Below are 10,973 nucleotides of genomic sequence, written 5' to 3'. Positions count from 1 at the left end.
GTTCGCCTTGTCCTTGAAAACCTTAAGGTAATAGAAATTCGTGTATATATCTCTAAATCCTTCTATAATTATCATTCACCCTCATTTACCGAAGCCAGCCGGTGGTGTAGTGGTCAGCACATCCAGCCCGCAAATGGAGAAACCTAAGTTCGATTCAGTGGCCAGTCACTATCTTGGACAGAGCTTCCCACTCACTACGTCCCTGCTGACACACACACACACACACACACACACACACAAACAAACACACACACATACACAAAGGAAAGTATAGGCCCTAATTTCTTTTCGGTGTGGGTAGGTAAAGAGAGAGAGAGAGAGAGAGAGAGAGAGAGAAAGAGAGATGGGGGGGGGGGATGAAAGGAGTCAGGGGAGGCTGCACAAGGTCGGCCAACGCGAGAACGCAGGGATTAGCAGTTACAAGAAAGAGGATGGCAATACCGAGAACCAACTGCCGCTGGTGCAATGGTTAGCAACAGTCGGGCCACAACCGGAAGAACCTGAGACTGATTTTCGAAGTTGTCAGATTGGTGGAGACAGTTAACCCCCCATCCACCCGTCCCTGTTGACCCAGTAGTACAAATGAGGACCTGGATGGATAGTCGATTGTTGCCTTTAGTATTATAAGTGAAGATTATGACTAAAAAAAAAAATGACTGTCTTCCTTAATGACCCACGTGTAGCTGGAAGGCATTATTATTTAGATTTTTTCCAGACTATAGGGAAGTAACTACACAAAAATTAAATGCTATGCCAAACAACCCCTACCTTAAACAGAGAGAGAGAGAGAGAGAGAGAGAGAGGGAAATACCATAGTACTGAGAAGGTTGGTGAATATTATGTAGTCGTTCCCTATAAAAATCTCCCGTAAGATGACTCAGACCGAAGCAACAGTGAATAATAGCAGGGTAGAGCAGTGAAAGGCTTAAACAGAATGTAATGCTTGTCTGAATATCGTAATGGATGTTAAGATTGTATAGTGGGTGCAAGAATATAATAACAGAAAGGGAGGTGAGTGAAAGGATTATGGTTGGTATAATGGCTGTCCAAATACAGCCTAACATAAAGTGACAGTGAAAGGTGAAAGGTAATGATGAAAGACCTCACGCGCTTCACCTCGCCCCTCATGTAACCCCCCTACCTTTTTTTCCTATCTCTCCTCCTCTCCTTCCTACCACTCTTTTTCCTCCCTCTCTCCTCTCTTACCTTCCCTCCCGCCTTTTTCCCTCCTTCTCCGCTCTCCTACCCTCTCTCCAGTCTTTTGCCTTCCTGCTCTCCTAGCCTATACCTCCTCCACCCCTTTAACTCCTCCTCTCCTCTCCTTCCCTCTCCCCCATCCTTCCCCCTCCTCTTCATCAGTTTCACCCTCTCTGTCTCCTACCCTACCCTGCCTTCCTTCTCCCCCTCTACACCCCCCCCTCCTCTTTCATTACAGCCCTCCCTTCCTCCGTTCAACCCTCCAACCCTCACCTCGCCTCTCTCTTCAGTCTCCCGCTACTTTTCTCCATCCGTCATATTCTCCCTCCCTCCTCCCATTCCTCCCTCTCTGTTTCTATTTCGCTCTCTCCCTCGCTTCGGCTACCCCTTTTTGCCTGTCGCCTTCTCTCTCTCTCTCTCTCTCTCTCTCTAACACTTCTCAACTCTGTGCCATTCCTTAATTACTTAGAAATTCTCGTCACACTTGATACAATTGTTCTTTGAGCAAACCCAGACAGGTGTATTTTTAGGCCATTTGAAGGGATTTATGGAGTCAAACGTAAAACTGTATAAATACACATGTTAGATCCAGTGATCTTGTATGTTCAATTCATTGTTGCAATTTGTATACACGTATTTCAGTATACTGTAGCTGTGTGGGGAATATCTTGCATTCCGCTGATACTGTTGGTTATCTTCAATTTCAAGTTAGCTTTCACGGTACTCAAGCTATGCAATTTCACAAGATACTTCTCTGACCTAACCACATCGCCCATCAATATTCCAGTCATTCCAACCATCACTTTGCTCGCCACGCCTATTTCCTTACCCCCTGCGACCATTTCATGAGGCGACGCTGGACATGCGGTGGATGATCGCATTTTTTACCTTAATTGCGAAGTTTTAGTTGCATTGACTTCAGTGAACATTAATTCTGAGGTCGGAATAAGTATGCATGGTTACTAGTCATATCTACCCTCCACTCTGGCAATATATGGCAATTATATGAACTGAAGAAGCTTTGAGATCCTCGCCAGATTAGGACAAACGTCAAGAAGTAAAGTGCTTAAAGTTGCCGGTTATGTACCATGACTTCCCGCTGAAAGACCTTAATGAATACAACAGTGAATAACAATGGGACATGTTTGGTGATTATCTTATACTTAGTTTACATTCACCCATAACAACCCAGCAAATTAACCCCAATAATTAGGTGTATACAGGTTGTCCCAGTTAACATGTGCCAATTTTCAGATTGTTTTTGGGCTGCATTTTTTTTTTTTTTTTTTTTTTTTTTTGAGGGGGGGGCATCGCCCACAGTGCGGCGCATTAGGCCAAACGATATATATTTTAACTCAGCAGTCTCTTACAGCACAGCACAAGACGGCCGTTCTAAGGGGCCATGCGTGGACGCAACATTTGATAGAAGGCCATAAGATCGGCTAGACGTACCTCCTTCCCCCTGACAAATAAGATGGGTCGAATATCCTCACCCAGGTCGGCAGCCCGGAGCAGATCGTAAAGATTGGAGTACATTGTGACTCTGAGCTGGTACCACCTGGTGTGAGCATCGAGGGCCAGGAAGTATCGGTAGGAGGCTACATCTAGCCGATCCTTGTGGTCCATGATGGGAGGGCGAGATGGGGTGCCCTCCACTGCTTGAGGAAGGGAGGACTCTCTGACCTCCTCCTCGGCCGGCGAGCCAGTCGACGCATCCTCGGCCATGGAGACTGAGTCAGAAGAGTCCTGCTCCTCCTCGGTTACTGGCGGCGGTTGGTGGACGTCGGCGATGGTCTGCTCGTTGGCCAGGTCAGGATCAGGGTCGACGATCGAGAGTACAGTCTTTGTGCTGAGGGGAGCATCTAGTCTCAGCCTCTTCTGCGGTGTTGTGCGGGGGGCTATATCACCGTGAATCTTTTTCTTAAAGGTTTCAGAGCTACAGTTACTGATGACTTGATGGGTTAATTATGAGAGCGAGTAATTTCGCCCACGAAGTCGTCAGTAAATCTGAGCTCCATAAGGGGTGAGAATTATATGGCTTTCATTACTCAAAGTAAGACCAAAAATAAAACCCTAAAGTCTGATGCACGTTTCATGGGTCACCCAATTATTAATCTTATCAGGCCCATTACTCTTGCCCGTGAAAACCTTAGGATAATAAAGAGTCATATATAAACATCAGTCACTTCTCGTGTATAATAATCAAACATTCACCCTAATTTACCTGGGATAGCCGGTGGTGTAGTGGTTTGCACATCCAGCCCGAGAATGAAAATTTTCGAATTCGATTCAATGGCCGCTCTATTTCTTGGACAAAAGCTTAGTTCCCATTCAGTATGTCTCTGCTCACACAAACACACACACACACACACAAAGGAAAATAAAGGCCCTTATTTCTTTTCGGTGTGGATAGGTAAGGAGAGAGAGAGAGAGAGAGAGAGAGAGAGAGACATGGGGGGGGGTGAAAGGAGTCAGGTGAGGCTGCACAAGGTCGGCCAACGCGAGAACGCAGGGATTAGCAGTTCCAAGAAAGAGGATGGCAATACCGAGAACCAACTGCCGCTGGCGCAATGGTTAGCAACAGTCGGGCCACAACCGGAAGAACCTGAGACTGATTTTCGGAGCTGTCAGATTGTTGGAGACAGTTAACCCCCCATCCACCCGTCCCTGTTGACCCAGTAGTACAAATGGGGACCTGGATGGATAGGCGACTGTTGCCTTTAATACTTTACAAGAAGATTGTGATTTGGAAATATTAAATATCTGTCTTAATGATCCACGTCAGTTGATAGATATTAATACTAATATTTTTTTCCTAACTGGGGGCAAGATTACGCAAAAATTATATGCTGTGCCAAACAACTCCTGCATTAAACAGAGAGAGAGAGAGAGAGAAAAATACCGTCGCACTGAAAAGGTTGGTGAATATTATGTCTTTCCATATGAAAATCTCCCGTAAGATGACTCAGACCGATGCAACAGTGAAATAATCCCAGGCTAGAGCAGTGAGAGACTTAAACAGAATATAATAGTTGTCTGAATACCGTAATGGGTAATAAGACTCTGTAGTGGGTGCAAGAGTGAAATAACAGAAGGGGAGGTGAGTGAAAGGGTCAAGGTTGGTATAATAGTTGTTTGAATACTGCCTAACATCAAGCGACAGTGAAGGGTGAAAGGTAATGATGGAAGGTCTCACGTGCTACACCACGCCCCTCAACCCTACCTCATTCTCTGCATCCTTCTCTTCCTTCCTCCCTCTCACCTTTCCCCGCTCCTCCTCTCCTACCTTCACTCCTACCACTTTCCCTCCTTCTCACCTCTCCTTTTCTGATTCTCTCTATCCTTTTGTCCTTTCTTCATTCTCTCAGTCTTTCTATCCATCCCTCATACCCTCCATCCTTCTCTCCTTCCCTACATCCCATCCTTTTCCCTCCTTCTCTCCTCTCCTACCCTCCCTCCTGCCTCCTTTCCTCCCCCTCTTCTTTCTTCCCTCCTTTCCACCCCTTTCCTTTTCTTCTCTCTTCTCTTACCCCCCGAACCTTTTATTCTACCATCGCTCCCATCCTTCCCTCCCTCCCACTTCTTCCAATCCTCCTGTCTCCTCCTCTCCTCTCCTCACCTCTTCTCTCTCCCATCCCCTTCCCTCCTCCTCTCTCTCCTACCCTCTCCCCCACCCCTTCCCCTCCTCTTATCCCGTTTCAACCTTCCTGTCTCCTTCCCTACCCTGCCTTCCTTCCCCAACCCTCTCTTCATCCCCCTCCCTCTCTCCTCTTCCATTACAACTCTCCCCACCTCCCTTCTTCCCTCCAACCCTCATCTTCCTTCTTTCCTCCATCTCCCTCTACTTCTCTCCATCCGTCATAGACTCCCTCCCTCCTTCCTTTCCTCCCTTTCTGTTTCTGTCTCCCTCTCTACCTCTCTTCAGCTACTCCTTATTGCCTCTCACCCTCTTTACATACTTAGCTCTCTCTCTCTCTCTCTCTCTCTCTCTCTCTCTCTCTCTCTCCTTCCTTTCCTTCTTCCTTGCCTCCCTCTTTTTCACCCTCCTTACTTGCTACCATCTTTCTCCTCCCTTTTCCTTCCCTCCCTCTTTTTCTCCCTCCTTCCTTTCCTCCCTCTTTCTCTCCCTCCTTCCTACCCTCACTCTTCTTATCACTGTCCCTCCTTCCTTTCCTTGTTCTTTCTCTCCCTCCTTCCTTCCCTCAACCTTTCTCTCCCTTCATCCTTCCCTCCCTCCGACTCTCCTTCCATCCTCCCCACTCTCCTTTTCCTTTCCGTCCTCTTTGTCTTCCTCCTTCCTTCCCTCTCTCTTTCTCTTCCCCCTTTCTTCCCTCCCTGTTCAGGATCTTGCCCAGTGAAAGGCTACGATTTCGCCTTAAGGTTTAATCTCACTTGCCCTGCAGTTCAGTACGAAGTGGTCAATAAAAACCTTATGTAGTGTGTGTGTGTGTGTGTGTGTGTGTGTGTGTGTGTGTGTGTGTGTGTGTGTGTGTGTGTGTGTGTGTGTGTGTGTGTGAGGCAGAGAGAGAGAGAGAGAGAGAGACAGAGACAGAGACAGAGAGAGAGAGAAAGAATAAACCCTGACTTGCCCCCATATCAATTACCACAACAGTGAAACTAACTCCTTCAACCAGAATGCATCTGAGTATCACATATTTGTCTTTCCTTGTATTTGCCTCCATCTCTATTACTTATTCCTCTTTTGTCTATTTATCTATTTAACCTCTATACCCCTTCATAAGTATCTATCTTTAGCTGTTTACCAAGTACCAAACCTGCCTACCTACCCATGTACTTACCAATTCATCTACCCACCTACCTGACGACCTATCTGCTTACCTGCCTTATTATCTACCCATCTAGCCATGTAACCCAAGGAGGTTCAGGCCAATCTAATTAAAAAAAAATCTCCTTATCACAGTTCATCACAATTTGTTCCCCGTCGTTCTATTAACAACTCCACTTCACCTTCATCAACGCCTAATTCATCTGGCCGCTACTCCATTCAGCTCGCTCGTCCATCATTCTCGTTCCTCATACAACATCTTGTTTGATAATGCTTTCGCCTCCTCAGCTCAGATTACGGTAGAGGACGTAAAATAATGAGTTGTCTGGGGTAAGAGTGAGTTTTGTTGATAAAAGATGGGAGACAGACTGCTAGGCTACTCTGGCTTAATATTTTCTCCTCCAGCTAAATCTGACATTATATTACCTACCCTCCTCATTACTCAGCTGTGTGAATCGTGTGTGTGTGTGTGTGTGTGTGTGTGTGTGTGTGTGTGTGTGTGTGTGTGTGTGTGTGTGTGTGTGTGTGTGTGTGTCCATTTTTACTGTTGGGTAAAGAGGAGGAAGAGACAAATATCTGTCCAGAAGTCTAACAAACACAAGGATCAGTCTCTCGTTCTTCCAGCTGTGGATTGCCTGATGCTAACCAAAGTAAAGTCATGAGCTAAAGTTACCCAACTGTGCCAGTGGAAGGGATCACATAAATTACTTCCATGTGACAGCAAAATGAAACACAAAACATAAGAATGGGAGAAGAAGGATACTTTTTTCGCTGGTAGGCATGAGAAATAAGCATATCAGAACACTGTGCCGGCGGTGGATTTTCGGCGTACTTTTGCTCATGGCTGTAGCAATGCCGAGTAGTTCTCGGTATTGGCATTCTTTTTCTCAGAACGGCTCGCCCTGTATCCTTGGTCCAGACGCCGCCCTACACCATCCCCCGTTCATCACTGTCCCTGTCTGGCCACACCCCTAAGTAGAGGTTACTTGTGTGTGTGTGTGTGTGTGTGTGTGTGTGTGTGTGTGTGTGAGAGAGAGAGAGAGAGAGAGAGAGAGAGAGAATTATTCCCCGGTGTGTTGTAAATCTTTTCTTCTCGGATCCTACACAGCCAATTAAAATACGTCTTCTTCAAGCCCATATCCATCAGCATTTCATTCTTTGCCTCTACCAGACGATTTTCATTATGCTTACAGAAAGCCTCTCGTATGGAAGAGGTTGATAAAGGCTGTATGTAACCCCTTCAATTCGATGTCATCTCTACACTACATAGAAATAATGGAATCAAGCGAGAAATAATGAAATGAAACCTGAAAGTGCAACATTTTAGAGTAAATACGTGAAATTTCCCAAAGTTGCTTCTTATATCTCACTAGATGTATTAGCTTGCATCTGTAACCCGTATGAAAGGAGTAAAGGATAAAAGAAAACAAGTATGAAAAAATAAACACGCTAGAAGGCATGGTCGAGCTGCGTTCTTTATGTAACCACTTTCGGAGCCAAAGTGAATGCGTGCCTTTGTTTGGATGGTTCTGCTGGTATCTGATGGTTTTAAGTCAGTTTTTTCATGGTTACTTGGCCCTATTTTTTTTTTTTTTTTTTTTTTTTTTTACAATATATGGCCTATACAATGGCACTAAAGGACTCCATTGAAAATTTTGAGATACCAGCTCCACGTACAGTCATCCCTCTTTCCTCGTTTTCAGGCAGGCTTCATGTTTCCATGACTGTCTCTGAATCCACTGAAAAAAAAAAATGTTCCTTGATCTATTACTTATCTAGGCACTATAACATGTCTTTTATACGGAAATCCCTCCAGTCGATAGATAAAAGAAATGCAGCCAAAAATTTGAGAAAAATCTGATAAACAACATGAATGTCGACATTTGAAGTCTACTTGTAAACATGGATTCGAGAAGGACTGTTCGTGCATAGGAATTTATATGGAAATTGGTTCAGAAATAAAGGCGTGAAGCCGCGGCAACGAGCGATGATAAGAAGACCGAGAACACCACAATGAAGAAAGACAAGAGAAACAAAACATTCTCCCCTCTGAAAATGTAAATAAGCCATCAAATTGGCAGGCTTAAAATTTACCTATACCTTTCTTGATATGGCTATGGAAATGCGAAATGATGTGGTAAGTGGGCTAAACAAAAAACAACCTGGCTGCTTAATGTATGTGGTGATAGGATACATGTGGCTGAGGAAGATAGTGGTCAGGACCGGTCGTAATAACTTCCCTGCTGAGGTAGGGCTACAAAACAGTTGAAAGTCGTCCCTACAAGTTACGATTGGTCTAATGGAAAATGATAGTGGCCAGCCGCCCATATATCCATTCAAGGCGATGGCAACCCGAGACTAGGGTAGGGGCCCAACACTAAATTACTGGAGTCTGATACGTATAAATCATCAGCCTACTTAACCTGTTGGCACTACATGATCGAAAAACTTGCACACACCTCCTGGGGATCGAATTCAAGCAGCACTGTCACTGGAGCGTTCTAACCAGCAGACCACCAGGCACTTTAGTTTTATGCATGGCCAGATCCAGCACTTCGGAAAAGAGGGAGGGGGAGGAGACATGATTCCTAACGGAATAGCCGCTTACCCCACTTAAACAAATTCAAATGCTATTTTACTTTGCTCGTTTTAATCACAGAAGCACGATTGTATTGGTAAGTGCAATGTGAAATATATAACCATCATCACTGATGCAAGAAATTACGATCCAAACAACTAAACACATACCGGGCTAATAAAGGCATAATCAATGGTCAGCCAAAATTAAGGTGGACCTTCGCCGTCCAGGCTCCCCCCCAACTCACCCAAATCCATTCCTGTTATGGGCAAGCAAATATTGCACGTTAGAGATTGGCATGACAGATAGCAGAGATTCGATATATCAATAATGGGTGTACCAAAACAAGTGAAGTCACTGCGTATGATCACGCAACGACGAGATTTGTTTGATGTTGAGTGTCAGGGAAACATACTTGGTTCACCATAACTTGGTGATTTTCATCTTTTGGCTGCTTATTTCACGGAACTCAGCAGAATACTAAGACAGTACTACGGGACTACATCCTTTCCATAGCACTAGTTCACAACAAACACCATATTCGGTTGGTAATCCATTTTCCCAACTCACCATTCAAGATTAAGAAATAGCAATTTAAGGCCAGACTGGAACGGACATAGTAGATGCTGATAAAAAAAATGAAGATTCTTATCAGTAATCCAGACAGCTGGGTCCCACTGAAGGAAAAAAAAAAAAGATTTGAAGGAGTAGAAGTCGTGGTCAACAGAGTGGAAACCAGAGGGAAGTCCACGAACATTAAAGTAGTTTTAAAAAAATGGGTTGGGTGATGACGCAAAACATCTTAATCGGACATTACCAGAGAGAGAGAGAGAGTGTGTGTGTGTGTGTGTGTGTGTGTGTGTGTGTGTGTGTGTGTGTGTGTGTGTGTGTGTGTGTGTGTGTGTGTGTGTGTGTGTGTGTGTGTGTGTGTGTGTGTGTGTGTGTGTGTGTGTGTGTGTGTGTGTGTGTGTGTGTGTGTGTGCGTGCGTATGTGTGGCTGAATCAATCAAACTTTTGAGAAAATATATGCACAGAAATTGGCCGTAAGACTTGTTCCCGGCCACAACTCATTAGAGAGCTGGCGAGAAATTGAGGGTAACCTGGGCATTTGACGGGGGTGTGGTTACCTGGTTAAAGACGACCGGTTCTGTACCTCTCTCTCTCTCTCTCTCTCTCTCTCTCTCTCTCTCTCATGTTGTTCACCACAGGCACACACACGCACTATTTTTATTACTTCGTTGATAGCTACTCACGACTCTATCTATTACTTGCATCTCTCTCTTTGTGTCTTGCTTTTCTTTCCACTTATTTCACTTTTTTTTTTTCTGTCTCTCCCTTTTCTTTCTCTTTCTCTCACTCACTGTCTGCCTTCTCTCTTCTTATTCATCTTATTACCAGCAGCGATAGTGAAGCTAGTATTGTTTTCAATTTGTCTGTGTGTCTGCGTGTCTGTTAGCACGATAACTTCGCAACCGCTAAGATATCGTCATAAAATTTTACAGGTGTGTAGTAGGGGGAAAAATCCGTCACGAGTTCGAAATTGGTGAAAGTAAGTCAAGGTCTGTGTTTGTATGTTACTATGATAATTTCTCAACTGCTCAAGATATCATCACAAAATTATACAGCTGTGTAGTAGGGATGAAAATCACCTACGAGTATTGTTTTCAGTTTGTCTGTCTGTTTGTCTGTCTGTGTCAGCTAGCACGATGACTTCGCAACCGCCTAATATATCATCAGGAAATTTTAAAGGTGTGTAGTAATGATGAAAGTATCCTACAAGTTCGAAATTGGTGAAAGTAGGTCAAGGTCCGTCTGTCTGTTACCACGATAACTTGGCAACCGCTCAAGATATCACCAAAAAATTTTAAAAAAGGTGTGTAGTAGGAATGAAAATCTACTACGAGTTCGAAATTGGTGAAAACAGGTATAGGTCATATTCCGAGCAGCGCTAGGTATGTCGGCTTGCGGCTGGTGTGATTCTCCCCTTATGGGGGCCTCTAGTTATAACTCTCCTTATTCCTCTTGCTTTCTCTGTTACTCACCTTATTGTAACGCTCATTCCTCTTGTTTCACTCCTTTCTCTTTCATTTTTCTTTCTCTCTTTTCTCCCTTCTCTCTTCCTCTACTTACTCACCTTATTCCAACACTTCTCTTTCTTCTTCCATTCCTCTTTTCCTGTTCATCATATTTCACTTTTCTCTTCTTCCTCTCTTCTTCGTACCTATCATATACATAAAATCGCCTGTTCTAAGACTAGATATGATACCAAGGTGCTAAGTTGGCGGTGAAAAATTTAGTCGGGACAGTTTCAATTTCTTAAATGATAGGGGTGCCTAAATAGGGACGCCTTCACTTGGTGGCATTGACGTAACCGGAATGCTCTACTGCCCTGGTATAGAAAAAAACTTCAAC

Source organism: Coenobita brevimanus, chromosome 100, assembly GCF_032717465.1.
Source record: "Coenobita brevimanus isolate Jiangsu-jjx chromosome 100, ASM3271746v2, whole genome shotgun sequence".
Lineage (NCBI taxonomy): Eukaryota > Metazoa > Arthropoda > Malacostraca > Decapoda > Coenobitidae > Coenobita > Coenobita brevimanus.
Note: the sequence above shows the minus strand (reverse complement) of the source record.